This window comes from Aegilops tauschii, chromosome 2, assembly GCF_002575655.3.
Source record: "Aegilops tauschii subsp. strangulata cultivar AL8/78 chromosome 2, Aet v6.0, whole genome shotgun sequence".
Taxonomy (NCBI): Eukaryota; Viridiplantae; Streptophyta; class Magnoliopsida; order Poales; family Poaceae; genus Aegilops; species Aegilops tauschii.
In genome coordinates, this window is record NC_053036.3 from 541,470,480 (window position 1) to 541,480,526 (window position 10,047).

The following is a 10,047-nucleotide window of genomic DNA, read 5'->3' on the forward strand; positions in this document are numbered from 1 at the left end:
AGGGCATAAGAGTGAAACCAAGGAACAAGAGGGGCTCCAAGGTGGAGCCCCAAGTGTGGCCGGCCACACCCCTTGGGGGGCCCCCATGAGGGCCTCCCAATCCATCCATGTCATCCCTAGATCTTTTGGGAAAAGCCCCAAAACGTGGCTTTCCATAAAATATCCCAAAAAGCACTTTCACTATTCACGACGACATTTTTCAGCGTCCGTTCGAACTGAAAATATTTATGTGGGCTTAGAACATTTCCAGTACCCACCATAATAATTTTCAACGCGTTCTGGAACAATTCCAGTTTAGTGATTTTCATCTGCGAAAAGCATCTAAACCGGTTCCTGCAGCTCCGGAACATTTCCGGTTTTTATTTCTGAAAATTCCAAAAAGTTTCCAGAATGATTCTGGCACCCTCCAAGAATTATCAGGCATGTGCCGAAACCATTTTGACTTAATGGAATACCCCAAAACAACTATTTCGGTTTCACCGGAACTCATCCGGTGACCTCTCTCTGCGGAACTTTTCCGCTGTCCGAAACTTTTCGGTGTCCGAAACTTTTTCGATGATTTTCTCTCAGACTCCCTGTCTAGTATTCAGCAGATAGATGACCCTTAAGCGTGTGACCCTATAGGTTCGGTGAAGTATAGACATGACCCAGAACCCCTTCCGATCAATGATCAACATGGGAGCCGTGGACACCCATATTGACCCCTATACCCGCACGAATGAATATTCGAGTGAACCTCCAGTTGCAGTGAGCTATTCCTGTTGCTTCGCGATATGTCACAAACACCCGAGGTGAGATTTGTTGCATCCCCGTGGACGAACAATTTGTCCACCATGCAAGTTACCTCGTTACCGATTTTGTTCTCTTTTCTCGTTTCCGTGTTCCGGCATCCCAGTGATCAAATCACACTGTGTCTGGCCAGACGATGATGGATACCGTAATACCGAGAGGGCCCGAGAATATCTCTCCATCGTCGGAGGAGGAAATCCCAATCTTGAGCTATCAAGTTACTTGACACACTTTTCCATGAACCCGTAAGCCGCCGTAATAGCCACCCATTTACAGATGACGTTTAACAAACCCCAAAGTTCATGAAGCAAGCATGAAGAAACTCGATACTCTCATGGTCTAAGGAATCATGCAAACGTTAACCATCTCTGTGTTATGCACCATTAACTTGTGACGCATGAATCTCTTAGCATAACATCAATCCGGGTCGATTCAACACAAATGTTCTCTTAACATTGTGCCCTCAAAATTGCTGGCATAGACATGCCCATGATCAGGAAAACAGAACCATCATGCAACACTTGAGCTAGTCTTAGAGGCCAGACTAGGAATACTTCTTACCGTTTATTATTCCACACGTGCATATGAGTCTTCCTCCGAGCCTCGTGGATATTGCAGACTCAAGAATCATTGCAGTTATAGCATGGAACATAAACATAATTATGAACTCGGAGATAAATAATATCATTTATTATTGCCTCTAGGGCATATCTCCTACAGCCGGTAACCTCTAGCTCTTCCTCTCCTATCTGAAGCTTGCTGATAATTGCTGGTGAAATCATATTCAACCCGGCCCCGCCATCCACTAACATCTTTGTGACCTTGAGGTTGCGAATTGTTGGGGAGACCAACAACGGCAAACACCCTACCATAGTGGTGCGGCCAGGGTGATCATCTTCATCAAAAATGATGGGCATGCGGGACCACTTGAGCAGCTTTTGGGCCTCTGGCGCCTGCTCCACAACATTGACTTCTCGTGCCCATTGCTTGAGCTGACGATGGGAGGTGTGCAAAGATGCACCTCCATCAATGCATAGGGCGTCAGTGGCCCTCTGAAATTCCTGCTCACTGGTTTCCTCTTCATTCCCTCCATCACTCACATCATCATAGGTTTCCTTCTCTTGGCCCTTGGCGGGTTTTCCTTGGTTCCGAAAGGGTTTGCCGGTGCGGTTTGCTTCACCACCTCGGCCCTTACCGCCAGCAGCATTCTGACCTTTCTCCTTATCACGTTTGTCATACTCTACTCTCTCTCTCTCTCTCTTGACAAGCTGCTCAACTTGATACATTCATGAAGGTCGTGGCCTTTGGTCCGGTGGATCTTGCAGTACGGCCCATCACTTTTCCTAGCTTTTTCCACGGCAGCGGCTTCCCGGTAGGCTATGCACGCGGCAACTTCCTTGGGGGGGGGGCTCTGCCTTGGCCTTTTTGCCGGTACTATGTGTGCCAGAACCTTCTATAGTCATCACTACTTTATCTCTTGGCTTCTTGTTGCGCTTTTTGCCCTTTTTCTGACTAGTTGATTCATCCTCATCCTCTGAATCAACATTGACGCAATCCTCCTCTCCGGGCAACTTCCTTCCTTCCTCCACCCGAGCACACTTATCCACTAGTGTGTACAGCTCCTTCACAGTCTTGGGAAACCGCACATTCATATTAGAATGAATGCGACGGTTGCGCACACTGGAATGGAAGGCTGCTATAACAGCTACTGGATGGATATTTGGAATATTCCTATGAACTTTACTGAATCTTTGTAAATACTTACGGAGAGTTTCTCCTTCCTTCTGCTGGAGAAGTTGTAGGTCGCTGGGCCTGCCAGGCTCCTTGTGGCCACCAGTGAAGGCACCGATGAACTCGTGGCACAGGTCTGCCCATGACGAAATGAGTCCTCCGGCAGATGCATGAGCCAAGACCTCACGTTAGGCTTGAGGGACAACGGGAAGTAATTGGCGAACACCTTCTCGTCTCTTCCCCCGGCAGCCTGAACAGCGACGGTGTAGATGCTCAGGAACTCTGCCGGGTTCAGTCTCCCGTCGTACTTCTTGGGTATCTCTGGCTTGAACGTGCGAACGGATGACCAACGGACTTGCCGCAGCTCTTGTGTAAAGGCAGGGCAGCCAACCTCGAAAGGTAGGCACCCGCCAACACCGAGCACAGGCTCGTCAGCGTTGAGGCCGCCGTACCCGTCGGTCTGGCGGGGGTTGTCGAGGCGCCGCTCTACGATGACGCAGGCGTCTCCCCGCCGCCTATCCTCCAGGGTTTGATGTTGGCCTGGACGTGCTCGAGGGTCGGAGGAGGCCATCGAGACGTCGTCAGGGTCTTGGTGTTGCTGCGCCCGCGTCGGCTGTCGTGGCGTGGACTGCACCGTGGGGACGGCCCCCTCCGTTCGGCCGTCGGTGCGGGCGATCGCTGTTGCTTGGGGAGGTCGTGGCGGGCCAGCTTGTCGCGAGCCCCCAACTTCGGCAAAACTGAGCAGGCTCTAGATGGTAGCATGCCACTCATCCATCTGCTCGGCTGCTGGCGGGAACCTCAGTAGCAGCTGGGCCCGCGCCATAGCCTTCGTGGTGGTGCTTGGCATGGATGTTGATGACTTCGACCGCACCGTCGCCCTGGCTCCTGATGGCGCCTGGGGTGGCGACGGCAGCGGCGGCGTGCCCGCGCTGCGGTGGGGTGACCACTTGGGCAGCGGGGTCGCGTGGCGAGGGTGCTCGTGGGTTCGCGGCTCCGTCGGGCAGAGTTGTTGGGTTGGCTCGCCCGGGAGGAAGCACATGTGCCACGACCGCCCCCGCGGCGGGGCCGGCCGGAGGGCGATGGTTCACTCTGGACCGAGCACCGTTGATGTGGCTGCGTCCGCCGGTGGGAGGAAGGGGCGTGAGCGGAGTGATCCTCCCGTCCGCACCTTGCGGAGCGTGACCGTCGAGACGCTGCTGAAGCTGTTCTTCCTCGACGCCTTCAGCTCCCGGGTTGGCCGCAGGGGGAGTGGCGATGGTGCCACCTGCTCCTGCCACGCCATTAGCGGTGCTCACGTCCTCGCTTGTCTCCGCATCCCCCGCGACGTCCGAGGCCGCGGGCGGCGGAGCCTTCGAGGTGGATGACTGGGCCAAAGGGCCGGACTTCTTCTTCTTGGATGCCATGGTCGATGGCATCATTGAAGAAGAAGATGGCGATGAGGATGATGCTCTGCGCATGCTTTCAGGTTTGCACAAGCGAGCCCCCTACCTGGCGCGCCAAAGATGTCGCAGGATATCCGTGGCCACCTATGGGACCGGGCGGCCCCTTGCTGGTTCGGCAGGGGGACGTTGCGTTGCACAAAGAGCAGATTAGCTCACGGCAGCATGGCAGAGAGCACACGAGCAATTTACCCAGGTCCGGGCCGCCGCGAGGCGTAAGACCCTACTCATGCTTTGGTGCATTGATGGTGGAATGGAAGTGGTGGTGTGTAGTACACTTGCCCGACAAGGGCTGCCTCTAAGCTATGGTGACTACGACCGTGTGGTGGCTTGGGTTTATCAAGTTTCCAACCTTCTAACCCCTCCTACGAGTGCCATGGGCCTCCTTTTATAGATTAAGGGGTCACCATAGTGGCAAATTGGTCATTACCCACTAATATGATGGAAAACAGTGCTATCGTACCTAACTCTGCGGGCTGACAGGGTTCATTAAATACACCGCTTACTGTCACATCACTGGCTGCCCGGCAAGGCCTACCGGGCTATCTCGCCAGCTCCGCATCTATTCTCTTGACACGTCACAGGACATGTGTCATCTGCGGGTTTCTTCTGTAGGAGATGGCTGCCATGTGTCGAATGCTGCCACTTAATCATCTTGCGGCTTGACACCGCACTGATTGACGATGTGGGTCGTGCTTACATGGTTGGCGGGGTGGTCCAGCCTCCGTAAGACCCGGCAAGCTCTGCCGGGGAGTCTTGGTTGCTTGCTCCTGGTGGTGGCCTGGCCCCTTTCCGGGCTCGCCTGCCCGGCAAGGGGGGCCCTTTCCTTGCAGATATCTTGTCCTCCTTGTTCGTCATTGGTTTCTCTAGGCTGCATGTTGGTTCTTCAAATCTCTTGATTCTCCAATCTTTGGCCTGAGCTGATGCTTCATCCTTGGTCGCGTGCCTGTGCACAATTGGTCAACATACCCGGGGTTTGTTGCACTGACAGTGATGGACAGCCCTTGACACACAGTTTGTTCTACGCACCGTGTGTGATGCGTTCAATAACACAAACGATAAAATTGTCAATACCGTGTGCAATGGAAACGCTCTCACAAACGATTTAACAGGGAAAATTGTGTGTGATGTACTTGCGAACAGAAACGTTTTCCTTGGAGCGACTGTGTGGGATGTTTATACGAACGGAAACGTTAGCGGTGACTGATTGTGTGGGATGTACTTGCGACCGGAAACAATTTCGCCTGTATAATTGTATTTTTGAGCTCTACTGTACGTATTTCTATATTTGAGCGCTCGCCGGTCGCACATGACCTCATTTTGCCGAGTGTGTGTGCCAGGAGGGCATATCCCCGACGGTTTTTTGGTCGTGTGGGAAGGACCCCCTATCGCCCACACTCACTAGGCGACGGTTCCAAATGTCGTCGCGGAAAGGGGTTAAAAACCGTTTGAATAGCACCTCGATGTACTAGTGACCCTTGTCGTTTCTAACCTGATTCCCACCATCAGGCAAGATGCCAAGCACCCGCCACGGCCTAGGTACTTGTCACCTTTAAACCCGTCCAGCATCACCTGCCCGATGTACTTCAAATATACTAACAGGTCGCTGTTACCTGTTATGCAGCTGGCAAAAACTACAAGGACGATGTTTCTTCTAGATCTAACAGCTTGGCCAACCAAGATCCTGGACTGAGGCATTGCTATGATCTTGTAAGTGCGTCTCTCTCTCTCTCTTGTATTGTTGTGTGCCTACCAGCGTGCTTTGCTAGGATTTTCGACCAGTAATCCCTTTGTGCAGACAATGATTTCTACTACTGGCTGCTAAATTAGATATGTAGATGTCATACATGATACTACCTCGTACCTCGGTTCCTAAATATAAGTATTTCTAGAGATTCCACTATAGTCAACATACCGAGCAAAATGAGTGAATCTACACTTGAAAATGCATCTATATACATATGTATTTGGTCCATACTGGAATCTCTACAAAGACATATATTTAGGAACCGAGGTACATCACACAAAATCGTAGGTGGCATGTAGGAATTCCAGTGCACTACATTAGGCTCCCTTAGAGTGCTTGCTAGTCCAGCACACAGAGTCATGGCTAGTTTATGCTATGCACACAATCGTTAATTGGTGGTTTAAACATGCACAAGGGATATGCAATGTATTATCATGTAGAGATGTCTGAAATTAGCCGTGTCAACTTGCAGATAGGGTTACACAATGAAAAAGTACAAGATGTATGTGGCAATTTCATGGAACATCGCAAAAAAGGAGAGGCAACAGTGAGCCTATACAGTGTGCTATGGTAGGTCACTCCTCCATTGCAATCATCGTGATATGTTATTTGTATGTCAGTTCTATTGGCAAAATTTCTTAGGGACAGTTATTACGAGTTATCCTAAGAAAATAAGCACCTGTGAATATTAGCTCCAGGTAATAAGCCAACCAGTTCTTTTCATTGCCTTCCTTTTCAGCTTATCTTTGGTATGATCAGTGAAAAGTCTAGATTGCATTATATTTTGTCATTTTGCTGCCCATTTGAAAATTAATTTGACTTGCAAACATCACAAATTTAACCCAGTGCAGTAATTAATATGATAGGAAAACAGACCATCACTATTTGTTCAAAATGCTAATACAAAGATACCATCTACTTGGCACAATCTACTTTGGTCAATGTCCTCCATAGAGATCCAATTGCCTAATTTAAATGAAGAACGCATGAGCCACATTTAAATGAAGAACAATTATTTATTGAAATTCGATGGCCCAAGTGGCTGGTTATTATCATATAGCAGCACCACCTGAAAGCATCATATAGCAGCAGCAGCTCATAGCAACTCATCATACAACAGCAGCAGCAGTGTGCAATTCATCATATACCAGCAGCAGCTCATAGCAATTCATCATATAGAAGTAGCAGGAGCAGCTCATAGCAATTCATCATATAGCAGCAACAGGAGCAGCTCATAGCAATTCATCATATAGAAGCAGCAGGAGCAGCTTATAGCAACTCATAAAGCAGCAACAGCTCATAGCAATTCATCATATAGTAGCAGCAACTCATAGCAATTCATCATATAACAGCAGCAGGAGCAGCTCATAGCAATGCATCATATAGCAGCAGCAGAAGCAGCTCATAGCAATTCATCGTATAGTGGATCAGAATGAAAATTTGGCAAAAAATTAGAGGAGATCCTCACGTTGTTGGATGAGCTCATCCTTCAACAACACCTCAAGGCCACGGACTGGGAGGAGGGTGATACGTCTCCGTCGTATCTACTTTTCCAAACACATTTGCCCTTGTTTTGGACTCTAACTTGCATGATTTGAATGGAACTAACCCGGACTGACGCTGTTTTCTGCAGAATTGCCATGCTGTTATTTTTGTGCAGAAATAAAAGTTCTCGGAATGACCTGAAAATCAACGGAGAATTATTTTGGAATATATAAAAAATACTGGCGAAAGAATCAAGACCAGGGGGCCCACACCCTGTCCATGAGGGTGGGAGGCGCGCTTGCCCCCTGCCTTGTGGGCCCCCTGGTGCTCCACTGACCTCAACTCCAACTCCATATATTCACGTTCGGGGAGAAAAAATCAAAGAGAAGGATTCATCGCGTTTTACGATACGGAGCCGCCGCCAAGCCCTAAACTCTCTCGGGAGGGTTGATCTGGAGTCCGTTTGGGGCTCCGGAGAGGGGAATCCGTCGCCGTCGTCATCATCAACCTTCCTCCATCACCAATTTCATGATGCTCACCGCTGTGCGTGAGTAATTCCATCATAGGCTTGCTGGACAGTGATGGGTTGCATGAGATTTATCATGTAATCGAGTTAGTTTTGTTAGGGTTTGATCCGTAGTATCCATTATGTTCTGAGATTGATGTTGCTATGACTTTGCTATGCTTAATGCTTGTCACTAGGGCCCGAGTGCCATGAATTCAGATCTGAACCTATTATGTTTTCATGAATATATGTGAGTTCTTGATCCTATCTTGCAAGTCATTAGTCACCTACTATGTGTTATGATCCGACAACCCCGAAGTGACAATAATCGGGACCACTCCCGGTGATGACCGTAGTTTGAGGAGGTAATGTATTCACTATGTGTTAATGCTTTGGTCCGGTACTCTATTAAAAGGAGGCCTTAAAATCCCTTAGTTTCCAATAGGACCCCGCTGCCACGGGAGGGTAGGACAAAAGATGTCATGCATGTTTTTTTCCATAAGCACGTATGACTATATTCGGAATACATGCCTACATTACATTGATGAATTGGAGCTAGTTCTGTGTCACCCTATGTTATAACTGTTACATGAATGATCGCATCCGACATAATTATCCATCACTGATCCAATGCCTACGAGCTTTTCACATATTTCTCTTTGCTTAGTTACTTTACCGTTGCTACTGTTACAATCACTACAAAACTGCTATCGTTACTTTTGCCACTGTTACTGTTACTATCATACTACTTTGCTACTAAATACTTTGCTGCAGATATTAAGTTATCCAGGTGTGGTTGAATTGACAACTCAACTGCTAATACTTGAGAGTATTCTTTGGCTCCACTTGTGTCGAATCAATAAATTTGGGTTGAATACTCTACCCTCGAAAACTATTGCGATCCCCTATACTTGTGGGTTATCAAGACTATTTTCAGGCGCCGTTACTAGAGAGCATAGCTCTATTCTTTAAGTCACTTGGGATTTATATCTGTTGGTCACTATGAGGAACTTGAAAGATGAGAAAACCAAAATTTATCCCTCAACTACGAGGGGAGGTAAGGAACTGTCATCTAGCTCTGCACTTGATTCTCCTTCTGTTTTGAGTAAACTTGCGACACCTAAACCTGATTCTGCTATTAATTCTGATATGTCGCATGTTATGGATGATGCCACTTCTGCTATGCATGATACTTATGATGAAACTACTTCTATGGTTGATAATACTGTGCCACTAGGTGAATTTCTCGATGAACAACTTGCTAGGGCTAGAGAGAATGAAATTTTTGAAACTGATAATATTGATGAAAGTGTTGATGAAGATTCTCCCCCTAGATACGAATTGCCTGTTGTGCCTGAGGGTTATGTTATGGATGAAGAAACTGCTAGGGATTTTATTGCTTGCAATGATAGGAATGATCTTAAGAAAATATTAGTTAAGCTGAAAGAAAAATCTCTGAATCCTAGAATGAAATATGACCCTGCTTATGCTACTTCACCTATCTTTGTTACTGATAAGGATTATGATTTCTCTGTCGATCCTGAGATAATTACTTTGGTTGAATCTGATCCTTTCTATGGCTATGAATCTAAAACTGTTGTGGCACATCTTACTAAATTAAATGATATAACCACCCTATTCATTAATGATGAGAAAACTCGCTACTATTATATCCTTAACTTATTTCCATTCTCATTAAAGGGTGATGCTAAGACATGGTTTAATTCTCTTGATCCTGGTTGTGTGCGTAGTCCCTAGGATATGATTTATTACTTCTCTGCTAAATATTCCCTTGCTCATAAGAAACAAGCTGCTTTAAGGGAAATATATAATTTCGTGCAAATTGAAGAAGAGAGTCTCCCACAAGCTTGGGGTGGCTTCTCCAATTACTTAATGCTTTTCCTGATCATCCTCTGAAGAAAAATGAAATACTTGATATCTTTTATAATGGACTAACCGATGCTTCCAAAGACCGCCTGGATAGTTGTGCTGGTTGTGTTTTCAGGGAAAGGACTGTTGATCATGCTGAGTTGCTATTGAATAATATGTTGACTAATGAAAATAATTGGACACTTCCTGAACCAACTCCTAAGCCAACTCCAAATAAAAGGGGTATTCTATTTCTCAGTCCTGAAGATATGCAAGAGGCAAAGAAATCTATGAAAGAAAAAGGTATAAAAGCTGAAGATGTTAAGAATTTACCTCCGGTTGAAGAAATACATGGACTTAATTTACCGCCTGTTGAAGAGATTCATCTTCTTGATAACCCGACATAGGTAGTAAAGGTAAATTCTCTCTATAGATATGATAAAGCTGAAATCCCACCTACTAAGTTTGCTAGTCAATGCTTA